This window comes from Pelodiscus sinensis, chromosome 3 (genome assembly GCF_052426305.1).
Source record: "Pelodiscus sinensis isolate ZL-2025 chromosome 3, ASM5242630v1, whole genome shotgun sequence".
Lineage (NCBI taxonomy): Eukaryota > Metazoa > Chordata > Testudines > Trionychidae > Pelodiscus > Pelodiscus sinensis.
Window position 1 is genome coordinate 103302101 of NC_143054.1, and position 21847 is coordinate 103323947.

Genomic DNA, 21847 nt, shown 5'->3' on the forward strand with positions numbered 1-21847 from the left:
TCTACACTGGCCCCTTTTCCGGAAGGGGCATGTAAATTTCACTAGTCGTCGTAGGGAAATCCGCGGGGGATTTAAATATCCCCCGCGGCATTTAAATAAAAATGTCCGCCGCTTTTTTCCGGCTTTTAAAAAAGCCGGAAAACAACGTCTACACTGGCCCCGATCCTCCGGAAAAAGTGCCCTTTTCCGGAGGCTCTTATTCCTACTTTGAAGTAGGAATAAGAGCCTCCGGAAAAGGGCACTTTTTCCGGAGGATCGGGGCCAGTCTAGACGCTCTTTTCCGGCTTTTTTAAAAGCCGGAAAAAAGCGGCGGACATTTTTATTTAAATGCCGCGGGGGATATTTAAATCCCCCGCAGATTTCCCTACGACGACTAGTGAAATTTACATGCCCCTTCCGGAAAAGGGGCCAGTGTAGACGTAGCCTATGACTCCAAGTCTTTCGGAATCATGAGTTCCCAGGACTACTTCCTAGAAGTATGGCCTACCTTTTTTGTCCCTATATGTATACATTGCACTTAGCTGTCCTGAACTCAGCTTATCAAATTATTCAGGTTGCTCTGAATCAGTGACCTGTTCTCTTCATTTCTTACCACTCCCTTTTCATGTCATCTACAAGCTTTATCGGTGGTGTTTTCTTCCAGGTCATTGATAAATACAATAGATAGTGTAAGTCTAAGGCTATATAACTTCTGTTTGTATTTCAGGGTGAAAGTTTATTCCCAACGCCCATTACATAGAGATCTGTCTATCTCCAGAGACAGGTTATTTCCTTACAGCCCACACTTTCCTCTGAAGCATCTGATACTGGCCATGGTAAGAGAGAGAATACTAGGGTCTTATGTAGTCTGGAAATGCCCATGTTCCTATAAAATAAAAGGCCAAATTCAGAGGCCACATAACACAGAAATGGTTATGTATGTTAGGTGTCAGTAACTGGGGGTAAGTGGTGCAACTTGCACCATTAGAGGACAGAAGAGTGAGGGAGAAAGAAACCAATAAGAAGCAGTAAAAAGTTGTAACATTATATAGTGAGGGCTGTTGGTAGATCTCCTTGCTACAATCTAACCTGCCCATCCTTGAATGGTATCATTTTCACCATTATACTTCCTTCCCGACTTCTAATATACAACGTATACAACCATTTACATCATCTCTGAATCCAGTCCAGAATCTCCAAAGCAAAAGGAGTAGATGTAATCTACAGATCATCTCCACAAATGTAAGGCTTAACATTTTATTGGCAGTTACTGTAGGCAGGCAGGTTGGCTCCTACAGCATTTTTTTTTTTTTTTTACACCGACCTGTTTGGCTGTGAGAACTACATCGCCACAGGCATGGCTTGTTCTATATACTGACGTACATCCTCGATGTTTGGTAAAAGCACGAGGCCAGTTAAGTGTCTTGTATAATTAACATTCTACTTTTTCATCTGTTGATCACCTATCCTAACCTCAGGACCAGTCCTCTCTTATTTAATTTACTAATCTTTGCACAGATCTTTCTGTTACACTGGGAAAGATCAAAACCCCAGAAAGGAGGCCAACAAGATGGTCTGGCTATTATCATTTTTATTATAAGGGGATGAGGGAGGTGATGAGAGAGAAGCTATATGAAACAGAGCAGTTTAACAAGGAGTCTGAGGTTAAAAGATGAGAAATAGGAGATATCTGCCTGACTGAATAACTAATATATATTAACAGATTTCATCATTAACAGTGTTCAGGTTTCCACAGCTGATCTTACTCCGTGCTCTAAGATGCTTTATTAGCATTTAATATTAGCTTCCTCTTTAATTCTGAGCTGTATTAGCACCAGTAGGGTGAACTGCTAAGAGACCAGGGTACCTACAGCCCAAGACTGGGGGTTCTCCACTGTTAGGCACACCAATAGGTCACAAAGAGCACTTCGGTTTACCATAGTGGCTAGCAAAAGGTCACACAAACTACTCCTTTAGACACTCTAGCTGACCTATGCCAAAACCAGTACCACCCCTTACACAGATGAGAGGTTATGAAAACCAATCTTACCAAATTTGAACAAGTTCTTCCAATTCCTAAGGACTGGCCACATTCCCAGGTTAATATATACCTCAGATTTTAACCAAAAGATTGCTGTGCCAATCCAAGTTTAGAATCTAAAACGTATAGGTTTATTAATAAAAAGAATGAAAAGGTTGAGAGTAAAATTGTTAAAAGAATCAAATTACATACACCAATTGCAAAATTCTTGGTGCAGTCTTGTAGCAGAGATGAAATAATATACTGTGTTATAAGTCTCTGGAATACATCTTTGTTAGGATGGGTCATCAGTCCTTTAGGGCTCAGTTCATAGCAAGAATGAAGACAAATGGAGGAACCTCTTGAGTCCTTTTTATAACCTTGCTCATGAGGAGGGAATTCCATTGTTCTCGCTATGTGAAAATATGTCACAGAGCAAGTCACCTCTTCATGCACGACTCAGTAATTTCTAGGTAGCAGCCATTTCTTACATGCTGGCCTGAATGTTCACAGCAAAACACATCACATCACCCAAGGTGCATTGTCAATCAAGTTCTCTTATTCACTTGAATAGCCACCCTTCCACAATAGGTTGGCCAAACCTCCTGCTGATATCTCCCAAAAGCAACATTTGAAATACAAGTACCTATCTTCAAATAAAAAAATGATATGTGCATATGAGCAATATAAACAGAATCAGTAAAGCATACATTTTTGATAGACACCTCGCTTAGCCCACTTTGTACAAGATTTGGTGCAAACATTTAACAGCGATTGCAATAATTTTTGTATATTCCTCTCACAATCTAATAACAGTACAATTGCTTCTACCACCTTGCAAGACTGAAGTTAGACTTGCAAAATTACAGTTATTCTGATGCATCTTAATATATGAGAAAATTCAATATAGTGGAGGTGTAGGTGACCTAAGCAGCTATCTCAGTCATGACCCAACTGCTACCCAGCAACAGACCCTTATTTGATTCTGTTCCTTTGCTGCAGCTCATCATCTCAACTGAACACTTCAACAACATTCACTTGCTCTCTAAATTTAAGGCGAAAAATTCATTTAAGATTTTTGGATTAGTAAACTTCCGGTGTAAAAGAACCCCAAGCACTTGAATGCAACTGTATAACACATGTCATTCTTATACCATGAATCCTAAATAATTGCTCTATTTGCACCTCAGAATGCTCCCTGATCATTAGAACAAGGTAGAGGAGTTGCTGTTCATATCTTCACAAACTAGTACTATTTTATAGCATGAGAATATTACATATGTTGGATTCAAAATTCAGCCTCTTATTTTATTTCTGATCTGCAAAACTTCAAAGCTAAGACATCAGTCTGATTTTCCCCTCATAGTTTTTCTCTAAGGAGACTGAGTCACATTTCAGGATAGCAATTTATCTTTCTCTTTGATTTTTTGAGTTCATTGTAGAATTAATTTTAAGATGGGACCTGACTTTTATACTCTGAATAAATAAACTGCAGGAGCGACCCGAGGCGGGCTGCGGCAGCTAGCACCCCAGGCAGAACACGCAATCGGTGCCCCCGCCTTCACGGCTGTCAATGGAGTGACGTCATCATCGGGCACCCCGGGCGCCTTGTGACATCATCGGACATCCCAGGTGCCCCGTTGAAGGCGGCGCCCTAGGCGACGGCTGAATCGGCCTATAGTCACGGGCCGCCCCTGATAAACCGGCTTAGTAAAGTAACAGGAATCCACTGAGAACAGCTTTGCAAATAACTGCTTGCAGTTCAGCTCTTTACACGAAAGTTATGTCTGCGCTGCATGCACCGGGCAGCAGTGTGCAGGGTACGTGTAGCTACATGTGTCAGTGCAAAGCAATCTGTATGTACATTGTGGTGTGTAGCTACATGTGTCATGTGAAAGAATCTGGCAGCAGGGAATACTCCTGTCCCAGTTTTTCCTCTATTGGCCTCTTTTAGGCCATGTCTACAAAGTTTTGTTGATGTAAGTTAAGTAGACAAAAAAAAAGGTAAAATTACATCACTTGAGCATGTTCACACGATGGCCCTTCTATTGGCAGAGTGCATCCACTCACGGTACTACAGCATCAACGGTGAGAGAGGTGCATTACAGCACTCTGCTGCTTGCCACCTTTTACAGGTAGGAGTTGTGGGAAAGCAGAGTGGATTGCAGTATGAACACAACACAGCGAGTTATGCAATATATCGTGAGCTTCCAATCTGACTTGCTGAGTGCCATGGAAATAAAATACACCAGATTACTTTTGGCATTCAAGAAGTAGCTGAACACAGTGGACTGTCACTTTTTGGCTTACAAAATAAGCATTGAGTGGTGGGATATGAAGTTCAGAGACTATGAGCAGTAACTGCAGAACGTTCCTGGAACTCAGTGTAGACCTCACTACAGCGCTGTGGTGCAAGGACACCAGAACTAGAGTTGCCCTCTCAGTAGATAACCATTCAGTGATACTGTTAAGAAGATGGTGACTCCAAAATGCTACTGCTCATTTGAGAATCAGTTTGGAGTTCAATAGTCAACCATTGGAGCTGTGTTAACTAGGGACATTAGATAGTGTGTAATAATAGTTGTGTAACCACATCAAATTCTAGAACTTACATAACTATACAGTACACCTGGGAGGTGAGGCCAGCATCCCCTGACCGTGGAGAGCTCGGACCCCCCTCTCACCCTCCCCACCATGGACAGGGAGTGCTGCCACAGAGCAGCCTCTGTTTGTGGCAAGCCCAGGCCCACCAAAGACAGAGGATGCTTTGCAGTAGCCTCCTCAGCCCACCCCCCATGCTGCTACCTCGGAGTTTCCCCCGGCATCAGCACCTGCCTGCCCTACTCCCCCTGGTGCCTCTGTAGGAGGCAGCAAGGGGGGGGGGGCAGGCAGGTCCATGGAGCTGGATCCCCACATGTATCGTCTTCTGCTTGCCTCCCTCACCCTCTGCGCTGCTGCCTCTCTATCAGAGGCAGCATTGTGGGAGTGGAGAGGGGCAGGCAGATCTGGTGCTCATAGGGAGCCAGCCTAAAACCAGTTCCTCGGGAACACTGGCTCCTGCCTCCCCACCCCCTTGCTGCCTCTGACACAGAGGCAGCAAGGAGGGGGCAATGCAGGTAGTCAACAGGATTAACAGATAAGCCCAAGCTTATCAGTTAATCATATAGTTGCCTACACGTTGACATCTCTCATGTGAACACAAGTGTGCAGGGTCATTAATCATGGTGAGGGATGTTGAAATGACCCACGGCAATCCTGGGAAATCCAATGCGACTCCCATGGCTCATGACACTATTCATAGGAAACATGGACAGCAGCAAAGAGCACTTCAACATTAGGTTAAGCATGTGCAGAACAACTGTGGAATGTGCCTTTGACAGACTAAAGGGTTGCTGGCACTGCCTTTATGACAGGCTTGAGCTAAGTGAGGAAAACGTTTTCATGGCCATATCAGCCTGCTGCATATGCCTTAATATTTGTGAATCTAAAGACGAAGGAGCACAGCAGTAGATCACCTGGGTGCTGAATCTGAGCAGCCAGATACCAGGGCTATTAGAGGGGCACAGTGGACGGCAATTTGAATTAGGGAGGCTTTGAGGCAACATTTTGATAATGAGCCCTAGTAATGTCTTTCTATATAGCAACTTCGCCATACTTTAACTTGCTATTTTCCACTCTAATGTGATATATGCCATCAAGTGCCAGAAATACCCTCTGACATGTATATTGGCCAAACTAAACAGTCTCCATGACAAAGGATAAATGGACACAAATTAAGTTATCAGAAACAGTAACACACAAAAACCTGTAAGGGAACATATCAACCTGCCTGGTCACTTAATCATGAATTTAAAAGTAGCCATTCTTCACCAGCCAATTACAGAAAAAGAGAGAGAGAGAGAGAGAGGAGGAGAGAGAGAGAGTGTGAGTGGAGGGTCTGGCCCCAGGCTCTATGCGGTGCTGCTGCTTTGAAGCATCGCCTTCATCCCCACCCTAGCTGCCTTTTTCTGATAGAGGAAGCAAGGGGCAGGGGAGCGACCAGCTGACAAGTGTGTCAACTATCTGGTAAGCATTTGCTTATCGGATAGTCAACTAGTGGTTTACATCCCTACTGGAAAACATACCATCCCAATATTATTTTTCTCAATTTTTAAACTACCTTCCTTTCCAGCTCAAAGATACTTTTAATAGGAGGGAGGGTGAACTGTTTAAAATCATATTAAGCTACCTTGTGCAAACAAATGAGTTTGTACTGCAATTCCTTCTGGTTTTCAGTAATATTTACTCTTTCCTCTAAGTTTGTCATTTGTGTGGTTGAAGGCTCCAATTTGTTTTCAACAATCTCCTCAACATCCACACATTGTCTATCTCCCAACTGACTGAATCCAATAAAAGCTTCCTTTAATAGAGTCTTCTTGACTCATAGGTGTGGGGGAAGCTGACCTAGCTGCAGCATCAGGAGTCTGACGCAATTTGGGCAGCTGTGGTTTGGGGTTTGACAGACTTCAGTGTGGCCTCCTTTGTTTTGGTACAGGTGGTTGAAAATTCAGAAGCTTACAGAGCATTACACTACAGCCCCATGTCAATCTGCAACTTGTGTTTAGTTTTAGCTAGATACACAGTGAGCTATATTCAGTTTCAGTGCAGCACTCCACACAAACACAGCCATTCAGGCTCCAGTCGAGCTCCACCTCCACCCACCACTCCCAGTTTTCAGCATGTCACATTCCAAATCTAAAAATGTCAATGCAACATAAGGTCATGTTATTGCACAGTGCACTTTGCTCCTTCCAAGAGCTAGTGCATCTTCAAAAATACTTTAAGTATAAAAGCAAGAGTGGTTTACAGTGAATTTCTGAGTGGGAGTATTTTCTTCAAGAATATTATAAGGAGGACAAAATATATGAAACTATTCTACATTTGGTAAAATTTACACCAAATGTACTTTTATTTAATAGTTCAATATCAGTACTCAATTCCTTTTTTTTAATTGAGAATTTGTACTTTCCTTAAACACCCATACCACACTACTTTCCATTAATTCTGTCTCCCTCGTGCCTAGAAATACTGAAGCCATTTGCTTAATATAGTTTCTGCAGTGCTACTGTGAAATACAATCCATTGGTTTCAATATTAGTCGTGCTGTACAGTAATTAGAATTTAGATCAATTTCAGTGATTTCCTCCTTCACCTAGATCTTTAAATCAAAAGCTGGATAAAAATTTCAGGCACTACATGATTGTACTGGATTAAGCCCCTGACTTTCTGTGTTGCATGTCAGAAAGATTGTTTTTGTTTCCCCCCCTTCCAAAGGAACAGCACAAAGATGGAAATGGTGTAGTCAAAAAAAAATTCTTTGAGACTGTGGTCATATTTCCAGCTACTGACAAGTCACAAAAGTAAGAAGGGTAACTGCATCAGACATTCCCTGGGATGTAAATAACGTATATGGTTGCATCCTAAGTGAAATTGCTGCATCGTATTTTAAAAAGGTTAGATGACCCAGTCCATATTTACTGAATATCCATCAGTTTCTTGGGAAGCATAATTTGGAGGGGGAAAAAAGCAAGCAATGTAGATTAAAGCAGAGGAATGTTGGTTTTGCTCTGTAATTTAAACAAAAATTAAAAAATGGATTCTGCTTTAACAGGAGGTAAACCCTATGAAATTCCATTTTTGTTTTTAACATATTCTGTACCTCAGATACCAACCAGAAAAAGCCAATATAATGTTCTAATCTTCCTGTGCTGTATGACTATCAATACACATTTAGATACACCACTAAAAAGCCAACAAAACATGAATGCCATTCAGTGACAAATTAAAACAAAATCAAAACCAGAACTACGCATTTTCATCTAAATGCATACAATCCCCACAAGGCAAATAAAGTTCCTGTAGATCACACCCTGACTGCGAAACCATTATATCTGTATACAATCTGCTAATATCATAAGATTTTATTCAGAATATTTCAGTGGCTCTGAAAAGCTACTTGGAAATTGCACACACTCTAAATATGCGAAGGTGTTGATTTATTTCCTTCATATTGTTCACTTCGGTATCTGGGCGTGCACAGACCTAACTGAAAGCTTGGCAGGAGGTGTTAGCAGACTATTCAAACTTCCTGTAATGTGTGGGTGAACAGTGAAGTTTTCCCACCATGGTGATGGCTATATTTCAGGGAGGGCACTAGGAATTCTGGGGATATAGTTCAGCTCATGTTTGCGAGCTGCAGTGTTGATGCCAGAGTCCCAGGTTCAAATCTGGTTAGGAAAAAACTTAATGTAGGGTTAATCATCAGTGTACATGCTCAAGTCCTGGGTTCTCAAACCCAGGGACTGCTAACTCAAGTTTCACTAACCCCAGTCTTACACTGCTGATAGACATACCCTAAAAAGCATCTCTATAGCTAACCTGTTGCAGGAATTAAATGAAATAGGTCACAGGCTACTACAGTAAACTTCCGATAATCCGGCACCTTTAGGACCTAGGGGGTGCCGGATTATCAGATATACCGGACTATCAGAAGGGGGGGCTATGAGGGGTCTGGGGTGGGGGGATGCTACCCCAGACCCTCTCATAGCCCTCCCTTCTGATAGGGACTCCTGGGGCAGAGCGGACTGATTCAGCCGCTGCTGGTCAGTTTCAGCAGCGGCTGAATCGGGGACACCTGTAGCACAGCAGCTGGAGTGCTGCCGGGTTGGTCCGGTAGCGCTGACCCTTGGCGCAGCGAGACCAACCCGGCAGCACCCCAGCTGCTCTTGGGGACGCCTGGGGCAGAGCAGCTGGGGTGCTGACGGGTTGGTCCCGCAGCGCTGCTCCTCGGCGCTACTGGACCAACCCGGCAGCACCTCAGCTGCTCTGCCCCAGGTGTCCCCAGGTCAGCCGGTGCAGAAACTGATCAGCGGCTGACTCCAGGAAGCTGGGGCAGAGCAGCTCTGTCTCGGGCTTCCTGGAGTCAGCCGCTGGTCAGTTTTAGCAGAGGCTGAATCCAGGACAGCTGGGGGCAGAGCAGCTCCAATGGTCCCGCTGCCCGGAGCACTTCCGGGTTCCTGATGGTGCTGGACCATCAAGAGTGCCGGACCGTCAGATGCCGGACCATCGGGGTTTTACTGTACTCAGTTTCTATAGTGACTGTGGGCCATGTGCACCACAATTCATGTAAGTATAGTAACTATACATACTGCACAAGAAAGTTAGATGTTCCTCTACTCCCTCCAGTGTTTCTACTGATTTGCTGACATATGCAGCACCAACACACCGCTTCTACATTGGGAGCCTAATGTATATATGCAACCTCACCTAATATTTGGCTGAATTTTCCTTTGGTTTATATTAATCCCATTACTTCTACTTAAATCATGCTTATTATGATAGTCTATTTTTTTTCCAAAATAGAGCTGTATGAAGAACTGATTTTCAATATGGTAGCTAAATTGAAATAACACAAACAAAAATGTGTTTTTTCTTGCTGAAAAGAAAAACTAAAAAAAAAAATTGTTTTGAAACAAAAAAAGTTTCAGTTACATCTGTGGGATATTTTTACCCTATTTTAAATTCTGTAGTTTAATTTAATTAAATCTAGAAACAAAACAAAACAAAAAAGTAAAATATGTTTTTCTTAGGAAATGTCTTGAGTTTGCCCCCACACTTTTCTTTTAAGCCAAAACTATTCACCAAATTCAGACAGTTTTGGTCAATCCTAATGTGTATTTTTCCTGTGATTAAATTATTCAGTGAAATAATTTCAGATCCCCAATGCAAATCACACACAGTTTCATTAATACTAAATAAGGATATAAAAACCCATTTAATCAGTGAATCGGTTAAACATTATGTTTACTCAATTAACCACTTAACTGGGATCTTGAGAGTAGAGGGTCACTCTGGCCAGGCCTGCCACACCACAGGCGGATCCAGCCAGGCTGGGCCGGCCATGGGCAGGGGCTGCTCCTGCTGGACTAGAGCGCTCCACCTGGCCAGTTAACCGCTTAAAGCAAAAGAAAACTTTTTCCAGGTATGATTCAAGTCTAGAAGTCCAAACCTAGAGCTATATCAAAGCTGATGACACTTTCTTAATTAAAAAAGAAAAAAAGAAGCTGTATCATAACCAGAGTACAGGCAGTCCCCGGGTTACGTACAAGATAGGGACTGTAGGTTTGTTCTTAAGTTGAATCTGTATGTAAGTCGGAACGGGCATCCAGATTCAGCCGCTGCTGAAACTGATCAGTTTCAACAGCGGCTGAATCTGGACGCCATTTCTGACTTACATACAGATTCAACTTAAGAACCCCAGGCATCCCCAAGTCAGCTGCTGCTGAAACTGATCAGCAGCTGATTCCAGGAAGCCGGGGCACGGGCTTCCTGTAGTCAGCCACTGGTCAGTTTCAGCAGCGGCTGACTTGGGGACGCCTGGGGCAGAGCAGCTGGGGTGCTGCTGGGTTGGTCCAGTAGTGCCGCCGCTCCTCGGCGCTACTGGACCAACCCAGCACCCAAGCTGCTCTGCCCCAGGCGTCCTGATTCAGCCGCTGCTGAAACTGACCAGCAGTGGCTGAATCAGGACACCTGGGGCAGAGCAGCTGGGGTGCTGCCGGGTTGGTCCCGTAGTGCTCAGAGCGGCGCTACGGGACCAACCGGCAGCGCCCCAGCTGCTGTACCACAGGCATCCGGAGCAAAGCAGCGGAGCACGGGGGCAGCGGGACAGGCCAGACGCGCCGTGGCTGTCCTGCTGCCCTCGGGCTCCATGGCTTTGCTCTGCTTTGCTCCCCGTCCCCCTGGTCTGCAGACCAGGGGGACAGGGAGCAAAGCGGCGGAACACGCGGGCGGAACAAAGCGGCGGAACACGCGGGCAGCGGACAGCCCAGACGCGTCTGGGCTGTCAGCTGCCCACGGCTTTGCTCTGCTTTGCTCCCCGTCCCCCTGGTCTATAGACCAGGGGGACGGGGAGCAAAGCCGCGGAACACACGGGCAGAGGACAGCCCAGACGCGTCTGGGCTGTCAACTGCCCGCGTGCTCCGCGGCTTTGCTCTGCTTTGCTCCCCGTCCCCCTGGTCTACAGACCAGGGGGACGGGGAGCAAAGCAGAGCAAAGCCGTGGAGCACACGGGCGGAGGAACACGCGGGGGACGGGGAGCAAAGCAGAGCAAGGCCGCGGAGCAGACCAGGGGGACGGGGAGCAAAGCAGAGCAAAGCCGCGGAGCACGCGGGCAGCGGACAGCCCAGACGCGTCTGGGCTGTCCGCTGCCCGCATGTTCCGCCGCTTTGCTCCCCGTCCCCCTGGTCTGCAGACCAGGGGGACGGGGAGCAAAGCAGAGCAAAGCCATGGAGTCTGCAGACCAGGGGGACGGGGAGCAAAGCAGAGCAAAGCCGTGGAGCACGCAGGCAGTGGACAGCCCAGACGCGTCTGGGCTGTCCGCTGCCCGCGTGTTCCGCCGCTTTGCTTTCTCTCCCTGGTCTGCTGGAGACCAGGGAGAGGGAGGGCCTCGTTCGTAACTGCGGATCCGACATAAGTCGGATCCGCGTAACTCGGGGACTGCCTGTAGTTAGCAAAACTTTCAGGGCGCTCATCTGCCAGCTAACCTTTGACTTCTGAAAAGGAAAGAAACAAACAAAAGTTAACCATACATAACTGAAGCACAGAAGGCTGCTAAATCAGTTGTAAACCCTGGCAAATATCTTCTGTCAGGAAGACTTTAGCAAGAGCAGCTCTAAACATCAACATTCGGCCCACTGGGAAAATGCAAGAAATGGAGAGGTAGAGAAAACAGTAAGCCATACAACTAAGATCAACAACTGAGAATAAAAAAAATAGTACATTTAAATTTTTGGTTCTAATGAGGGGCAATATGCACTTTGGAGAAAGGGTTAATATTCTGAAATAAACTAACCTAAGGGAACAGACTGAACCCTGCGAGTATTGGTGCGCTTACACTACAGTTGAATTTGACCCCAAAATATTCAATTTTGATTAGCTTACTCAGTGCTGTCTTATATGTAACTCCTGCCTGATAAAATAACTGCCACAACTTTGGATATAGTTAACACAAAACCATTAAAGTATATAAATTATGCAAGAGTATGATAATGATTTTCTGGTACTGTACATTCAAGGACCACTCAGTGCAAATCTGAAGAAAGCATACAAAGAGGGTTTTAAGTCACCAGTCCAATCCCATCTGGTTCCTGGCATATATTTGAGAAGCCCGAGATCTGCTTGGATTTATAATGCTGCCAAAGGCTCCCAAGTGGCCACAACAGCCAATCAGCTAAAAGTAAGGGAGCCCAAACTACCCCCTGTTCTGTTGCCACGCTTCCTACATTGGTAATCAGCAAGAATAGTGATGTATGAAATACTACAATTGCTCTATGCCAGCCACAGAGTTCCTTTACTGCAACCATATCTACAATATTTATTGTTTTGCAAAGAGGAGTAGCAGCACAATTGGAGAAGTGAGGCTCATATATGTATAGTAATACATATTGGGTATGTCATAAAAATTGAAGGTGTTGAGAAGCTACTAGGTGCAGCATGAAATTCTGAGATCAGCTAAAGAAGCCTGAAAAGGCATTAGTTGGAGCAGCTCAAACCACACTGTGTGTAAGCAGTTTGTGCAACCGATTATTTCATGTGTGTCATATCTTTCCAGCCCCATCACACCTGACTTCTTTTACAACTGTCTTCAGAGAGGAGTATTCCTTCAACTAACACATTGATAACATAGAATTATAGGCACACAAAAGAATGCAAATTGTACTGACTCAAACACATTTTGTTTTGCTAAACTTACATGAATAAAACCCCACATTTTTGCAGTTGAACATCCTGAAGAGTATCGAGCATGTTTAAGGGTAGCCGTAGCCTCTTGTTACAAGACTGGGTTCTTCACTCCAGTGTAAAGCAGCGATAATGTAGCTGAAATAAAACCGAGGTAAGTGAGAGGAGAGGGACTCTTCCCCATGCTCTTCACATACCTGTTACTATCACACAGCTGCTCTGATGTCGTTTACTGTTTCCTGTGTAGTACAAACTGCATACCACTTCCCCTATAGAAAAAGTAGCCTAACTTGTTCTTCATTGACAATGGAAACACTGTCATATTTTCCACTAGCCATGCTTGAAACCATTACTGAACTAACCTTCATTAATTTTTCCACAACATTTTGTAGAAATGTCAGGAAACAGCTGCACCAGAAGGATGAACTGTCCTTATCACCAGTGCTTTGTTAGATAACTTTACATTTTTTCTTTTAAAACTCTAATTCCATGTTTTTGTTCTTCTTTTAAGATGCAGATACACAGGTCTCTTTTCAACAGTAAAGGACTGTTTTTGGAAGTGCACACACATTTTATGAATGGCAGAAGAGTTTGTAGAATTTGGAGCTGAATATTTCTAGGAAAAGACTGCTTCCTGCAGACTGCTCAGCTGTGTCTTTCTTGGATGAAGCTCAATGAAGTTCAGGACTTGAAGTCAAATTACATTTGCCAGCAAACAAGCTGAAATTCACTGCACATGTGCGTGCATGCACGCGCCTGCACACACACACACACACACACATGCAAAATCTACTGTAAAACATGTTGCTTTTTCTTTCTCTCTTTCCCCCTCCTATTTTATCTTCCTTGCCATTACCTCTTTATTTGAGCTTTATCATGTCTCCCAACCTATCTAACAATGCATTGTACATTTTTGGCAAGAACAAATGGAACAGTCCTCTTCATAATACCAACTATGCAATCACTGAGAATCTACAAAGCATCAGTAGAAAATTGAGTGAAGTCATGCGAAGATAGCTGCTAACTTGGATCTGAGATTCCTGGCCAGTTCAAACATTTGCAGGCTCTGAACTAGTTGGCAAACTATCAGTGAGTTGGGGAAGAAAAACATCATATGGTTTTCCCTAGTACTGTATATTGGTATTGATCCATTTTTAAAGGTAAGTGTACAAACTTTCCAAGACTACCATGACACATGGGATTACTAAATCATGTCAGAAAAGTTATTGGATACAAAACTCTTTCTTTAAAATTGTAATCTTGTTGAAATGCTTGATAATAATATTTGCTACATTATTGTATTGTACAGGTTACAGGTAATAGCAGTCATATGTAAATGTAACTGATGGATTTTAAACTATTATAATGTATCTCATATATGCCTTGAAGCTGTGGACCTCTGAACCTGTAACCTTAGGATATTTTCACAGGAGATTCATAATTTTCTAGCATATACAACAGTGTATCAGTATATATAAATAGGTACATATGTGTTGTTAGGGTTTTGTAAAATTAATCCCATCAGGTGTGTCTAATATTTAGTAATCTCGTTAATCTTTTCAGGAATAAAATCAAAATCATTTGGTTTTTTGCCCAAATGATAAAATGTAGATGAGAGAACTTTACCTAGCACTTGAGAGAGAACATTTTATCTAGATAGTATAAATGAACAGCTCTCACTGTTCACCACAAAACGTATTTTTGTTTGTTCATTTGTTGATTTCTCTTAATCCATTTTCAAAGAAGTGTACACTGGAGAATATGATGCAGAGACAGCTCTATTAGTTCCCTTACTCAGTGCTGAGTAGCTCCATGCGTTTTTTCACTGACTTCAGCACATGCAAAGTTATCAGAATGTGCCCCAGAACTTCTAAGACAGGAAAACTAATTAGTTAATTAGTACAACATCCCCTCCTCCCCCCAACAAACCAAACCAACAAAATTTACCACATTTGCTTATATGGTAGTATTTGCAGTACTCTGTTTTGTAAGTCTAGGTATTTGAAATGCTGCTCCAAAACCCTAGTTTTCGAAAGCATCAATAAAATGTCACAATACAGTATTGAATTTTTCCTTCAGAATATCTTTATCTGTCTCTGTTCTAATTTGAAAGCACTAGGTCACTGTGCCAAAGGATTTCAGAGACTGGATCCATCCAATATACAGAATGTCAGTGCACACATCTGACCAGTTGTAATGCCCAAACCCATCTATCACACACCTGTCCATTGCCACACAATGGAAGTAGAAAATACAAATATTTTATAATGACAGAGATGAAGCTAACTCATTAGGGTTCATTAAACGAGTCTGTATTTTTTTGTCATTGGATGAAATAATTCCGTGAAGAAAAAATACTGTACAAATGCAGTCATGTATCTCACAGCAATAACCCCACTGATATTGCTTCTTACAAACATTAAGAAAGAGCCTCAGGTACATTAAACATATGAAAGGTACATACATTTTCTTTCAGATCTTTCAGTTAACTTAGTTCCTGTGCAGACTGCTGTATTGACAACCTTAGAGAACAGTGTCCTCTATTTATTCAAAGAACTGACGTAGCACAGGATGTGACAGAACAAGCTTCCCCATGCTGCTCTGCCAGCATGCCTCAGGCCCAGTCTGGAGTGTGAGAGAGTAGTTTGGTTTTCATGCCCATTCAGTACTTGGCCTTCTTGTTGAGACTGACAACTTGCGTCAACTGTGGTGCCAAAGAAGAGTTCAGCCACACTAGGAAAGGGTTAGTCATTTCATTGCATGGGAGCGCTCACTCCCCAAACAGCTCTCCCATTTACCTCACCTCAGAATAACCCCGCCTCCTCATGCTTCAGAGAGTGCTGTTCCCCTATCCTAGATATTGAGGAAGCCAGCAAAATCCATTGTTCTATTAATTCATTCCATTGTTTTCTGGGGGAAGAGGAGGAACCCTGCATGCCCCCTGCAGTATTGGCTAGGAAAACATCAACTGCTGCCCTGTGGTAAACCCCAAGTTCCAATTCACTCAGCTTGGGCTCATGCCAATACGGGGAGAATGAAGCTGACCTGCAGTCAGTTGTAATGCCCAGACCCATCAGAACAGCTGGCAATCTTTGTTGGGACCAGGACCCAAAGGGGAGACCCCTTGAGTTGCTAAAGCTTTGTCCCTTGAGCACTGTGAGCTATATCTGGGCAAAGTATGAAAAAAATGCTTTAGGATCAGAATGGTAGCATTTGATATCCATTTTGCATTCACTTCAGACACATGTAAATGACAGAATGTGTCAGGCAGCAAAGAATCAGGCTCAGCAGCCTCACAAGAATGCTTAGATAGAAAACAGTACCCATATCCTCCACACCACACAACACCAGAGCCTTAAGATCAAACCAACATTTCTGGTTCTCCCAGATGGGACATCCATCACTTTCAAGAGTATATCATAGGCTGCAGGCTTGGTAGCATTGTATTCACCTTTTTTGAGGGAAGATGTGCTTTCCTAGGTCCCCTGAACCATCACTAAAGTAAGACTGCAAGATCTGGCACATACAGTAGGCAAGGCTGGGTTCGGTGTTAATGGGAATATTTTTATAACTCACACACCATGTTTACTATGTTACAGTTATTAAGTATTTGCTTTACTATCATTAGCAAACAGGATAACAATACATATTACTACTGTACCAACTGCATAGCTGTAAATACCTTAACTGAGAGCATCTATTCTAAAATTCAGTCGCGCCAACAACAACAACAAAAGAGCAAAGTATGCCATTATCAGCCAACTCATTTATCAAAGAGAGTTTTCAAGACACGAGAGAGCTACAGCAGTAAGGGCCTCAATTCACAGAAGTGCCATAAAGTCACTGGAAAGATTTATGTAACAAACCTCATTTCAACCCTCACCCCAAAACATCATTAGCTCTATTTGCTGTTCACATTCTGCCCTGTTGTTGCTCTTTCTCCGTGCTACTGAAGTGACTCAGAACACATACAGGACTCTATTCTTTAGAAAAGAATTCCATTTATTTTGATTTCATTTTTATTATGAGCACTTTCCCAACTGCTACTGCTCTCTGACCTTTTGGAACATTGGGCAGGGACAAGAGAATAGGTAACATAGTTTGGGTTCTTTTTTCTAAGGTAATTCCACAGGCCCTCTTGATGAGATAATGTGTCATCCCATGCTAGGGATGTTAAATACAGATAGATTAACTAATTGAATAGTCGATGGGATTTCCATCGACTAATCAATTAGTCTATAAGGGCGCCTCTGCCTTTGAACTGTAGCAAGAGCCCTGCTAGCGTCTTGCTACAGTTCAAAAGTAGAAGCCCCGCAGTTACTATATGAGAATTTGTTTTCATTTTTAAAGCATGTTTCTAGCTCTCATAGCTGCAGAGAAGAATCCTGGAAATTGAACTCATCTGACTGCACCTTATAAGCACAAAACCCAAAAGGCACATAGAAAGAACCCAACATTGATTATTGTCAAATATCATTATTTTTAAGATAAGGTCATGATTTTTTAGAAGGACAGATTCAGACTTAAATGCTTGGAAATGAGTATACTGATAGGAACTTAAACATTATTTTTCATAGTCTTAGACTTATAATAACATTGAAAATAATTTAAAATGCATTTCATAAAGGACATGATTTTTTTCAGACAGAATTAGTCCATAATACTCTGAACCACTGACTGTCCACCCTAATGGGTAATTCCAAAGAATTGCAGGGAGTCACTGTGTAGAGAACACTGAGCAATAAGAGTTCTTTTATCAAGAGTTCCTTTACCTAGGACAATGTCAAAAACAGAGCATTGTAAGGCTACGTCTACACTACAAGGTTATTTCAAAATAATAACTCCTGAAATAACTAGTTTGAAATAAGCTTATTCCTCTTCACAAGCAGGAGTCATTATCTGAAAGTAACAGGTATGGTAGTATGGACACTCGCCTTGTTATTTCAAAATAAGGGGAGTTATTTCGAAATAACTCCCCAGTGTAGACATGCTCTAAGTGCTCAATGAATTAAAGGGATATCATCAGTTTATAATGTGATTAATTTAAAAATGAATTATAGGCATTTTCAAGCCCTGAGTGTCCCTGCCAGTTTTTGTGATTTTACAATCACACTGTATGATTTATTTAAACAAAACAAAACAAAAACAGAAAAAACCTGTCCCCAGATACATAGAGGAAAGTATCTGGCTGAGTATACCAGCAAAGTGCTGCCAAATGCACAACAGCATTATTTCAGAATAAAATCAGTTATTCCGAAATAACAAAGAGTGTGCCTTTACTGCAAGCCTTTATTTTGAAATAATGTTGAGCTGGAGGACTTTTACTCCAAATCATGGTAATCCTCATTTTATGAGGAGTAAGGGAATAGTGTTCTTCCTTCAACTTCCTGAGGCATAGACAGCGCCAAAAGCCGAATTCAGCTATTTCGACTTCAGCTATGCAATTGACGTAACTGAAGTTGTGTAGTTTATTCCAACTTTAGCCCTGCTGGATAGACGCACCCTAAGTCAACGAATTCCAAAAACAGAGCAAGTATTTTTTCTTTAACCTCTTTCAGTTCTAACAACAGCTGGTATTAGTTATAACAAAATTATGTGAAATATTTAGACAGGACACAGTGTAATTTGTAAGTGTTGTGAGTGATAAGCTATAAAAACTTATAAATTATAAAGCTTGGAAATATTCACCCAGATTGTACAGTTAGGCCTGTGAGTCTTTTGTTATTTTTCTCTTACCTGATAATGACGTGAAAGGTGCAAGTGAATAATGATTCCAATCAAGGCAATTTGGTTCACTACTCCAGAAAATATGGCTCTTTATGATCGTCTTAACCTATTAAGAAAACACATTTGGAAAAAAAAAGGTTTTAAAAACTATGGAAAAGCTACTCTGTTTTATTTAGTAACATAATGGCGTTGTTATGTTGGCTTGATAAATAAATACAACCACTACAATGAGTCAGTCACTGCCACTGTTTACAACATATATGTTTTTTTTTTCCTGTGAGTAATATAGTATAAGCAATTTTTCTACTGAGTTACATTAAACATGGAAAAATTCTTCAATACTGAAGACATTTGATATATGGGACCAACAGGTACATAGATGGATGCATTTTCAAACACAGGCACCCAAATTGAACCTGCAAAATCTACAGTAGCCAGCAGTACATGCACATTCTATGTCTGGCGTGATTCTGCACCACTGCTCATGTGCAGAGTTCATGTCCTTTGCAGACTTATTTGCTTCCATACAGAAAAAATAAATTTCTGACAGGGAAGCAAAGGGAAGCTGCAAGAGCAGTCACACACCATTCCCTAGAAGCACAGATACATTGTTTATGCAGATGGTGAAGAGATAAATTACCACAGGACGGGGGACACCCTTGGCAGTGTGTCCCACCTTGAGCTGGGACCAACTGCTAGTCCTGGCTGGGCTAGAGGCAGGAAACAACAAGACTTTCTCTACTCCTGCAAGGAGTGGCTGGGGCTGTGTCAGACCTACATCCAGAAACCCCCTCCAACTTCAGGAAGCCCAGCATCCTCCCTTTCTTCCAGCCTCCATTGCTCCTCAGCTGTTGAGAGAAGAGGGCACTATACAGGAATCTACCGCCCCACATACCTATTACACCCCCATGTAGCTGGCCTTTCCATACCCAGATACCCCTGCCAAGCCTCACCTAGTACATGCTTAACATCCCAGCCCTCCATATCCTCACCCCACTCCAATGCATCTCAGTCTCTGACCCCAGACTTCCCTGTCTCCAGGCCCTCAACTCTGCACCCGTATCACCCACCACTGAGCTCCCTGCACTCAAACTCCCATTCTGATGAGCCCCATCTCCCCTCACAACTCTGAGCCCCCACACCCAAATGCCAACGCCACTGACCCCCAACTTTGAATTTCCATTTCATACTTAACTCACAAATCTCAAATAGCACTTGAAGTTGTAACCTGAAAATGACTTTAAAAGTGACACCTTCTTGCTCAACAGATCTGCTTCCTGCATATATTCAAATGAAGATCTGCTGAAATTAGTGACCAAAAGGAATCTTCACTGCTTTCTAGAGCAGTGTTTCTTAAACTTTTTAAGACCGGGGAACACCGAACCGTTTTTTTTTTTTATGGGGAACACCAAGGATTTTTTTTGTTTAGCACACAGAACACATTTTAAGAAACACTGTTATAGAATTTATTCCTGCTTGTTCTACACAGCCAATACAGCGGTGAGAGAGTGACCCTGAGTCTACTCCTGAACACAAAGCTTCAACTGAATAGTTAACTAAATTCCAATTGCAGAGTTAAATGCTTCCTATTTATTGAGAGTTCCAGTGCCTACAATGAGATTATTTAGGGTACATTGGCAACTTTCCAAGGAGCCTGAGAGCATTAAATTTCCATACACATATCACAGCTTTGATTTTTAATGCAGTGATGTTGCCTGCTGAGGGGTGGCCAGAGACTGCTTCATGTGTGGGACACATTTAATCCATAAAATGCACTCGTCATTCCTGTTTTAGGGCCTGCTTACACAGAAGTTGATGACAAAAATTCCATTGATTTTAAAAAGCTTAAATAATTCAATTACATGATTTTCCATACTGCATCGTATGTAGTGCAATACCTAGACATGATGGGATGGGTTAAGGACAGGATTTCCACTGTTAGGAGAATGCAGATGTGGTTTAATAGAAGCACACTGCCAAAATCCAAAGGATGAAATAGGCCTGCAACCAGTTAGTAATAAAAGACATATGCTTATGTTTTTTTCTGTAATGTTTGCTATCAGCAACAAAAACAAACAGGCAAATGATAATGTGTTACAAACCAGTAATGTAAACAGTGGTCTATGCAGGCATTTGAGCATATAAAAAACCATATGTTCTGGCTCCAGACCCTAACACTTTATAGCATTGAATAACTTTCTAGGAAATTAATTTGAATATAGAGTCAAGGAGCTACTTCTGAACGGTCAGGGCCCAATGATGTTTTAATCTTCATGGGTGACATTCTGGCAACACCAAAATCAATAGCAAAACTCCCACTGGCTTCAATGGAGCCAAGATTTTACCCTATATGTTTTTAAAGTGTACAGCAGAAAAAGTTCTGTCAAGTAAACAAATAAATTACATGGCTCCAGATCACCCCATCCTTCAATGAACCTCGGTGTTCCTATATAGAGATTGTATTTCCCACAGTGAAGTAAGGATAAATTCCAACTTCACCCTTTCATTCTGTGGAAACAGGGCTCACTGACTTCACTGATGCTTGCAGCACTTGCAGAGAGTTGTTTTTAATTAAAATTCCCCAGTGTGTCATAAATATGTTTATTTAATCCACATAGTAAAAACACTGGGCTTAATTCTCATTTATATTAAGTCCCTTGTAGGTCACTCTGGCTCTACGTCTAGACTGCCCACAAATTCCGGAAAAGGGATGCAAATCAGGTAAGTCAGCATAGAGAAATCCGCGGGGGATTTAAATATCCCCCGCGGATTTAAATAAACATGTCCGCCGCTTTTTTTCCGGCTTGGGGAAAAGCCGGAAAAAAAAGCGTCTAGACTGGCGCGATCCTCCGGAATAAAGCCCTTTTCCGGAGGATCTCTTATTCCTACTTTCAGACAGTCTAGACGCAGATCTGTCGAAAATAAACCCTTTTTTGACAGATCCTGTAAACCTCATTTTTGGAGGAATACAGGATCTGTCGAAAAAGGGTTTATTTTCAACAGATCTGCATCTAAACTGCCTTTTTTTCCGAAAAAGCTCTATTAAAAAAAAAAAGCGGCAGCCATGTTTATGCTAATGAAGCATGGGATATTTAAATCCCTGCTTCATTAGCAATTTCGACGTGCCTGATTTGCATCCCTCCATTGACAGAGGGATGCAGTCTACACGTAGCCTCTAGCAATAGTAAAAAAGATTTAGTGTAAATAAGAATAAAGCCTAGCGTGCAAAAATGTTACGCGCTATGCAAAACAAAGCCAATCAGCACACCGCTATCCCATCTCAACAGCTGCAAAGGCAGTATTAAACCCGGAACTACTGAGGAATTCTATATTTTTTATTCACTG

General features: G+C 42.4%; 1 protein-coding gene across 5 annotated transcripts in view; it reads right to left on the reverse strand.

Annotated features, from left to right (window-relative positions):
* The window catches only part of HIVEP2 (HIVEP zinc finger 2), a 177166-nt gene that overhangs the window by 55692 nt on the left and 99627 nt on the right, over positions 1–21847 (reverse strand). For 4 of the 5 annotated variants that reach the window (XM_075924325.2, XM_006128792.5, XM_075924322.2 and 1 more), the window contains exon 2: positions 18512–18608. The gene's annotated coding sequence lies outside the window, so the exon portion shown is untranslated. The other variant, XM_075924324.2, reaches the window with a different exon arrangement.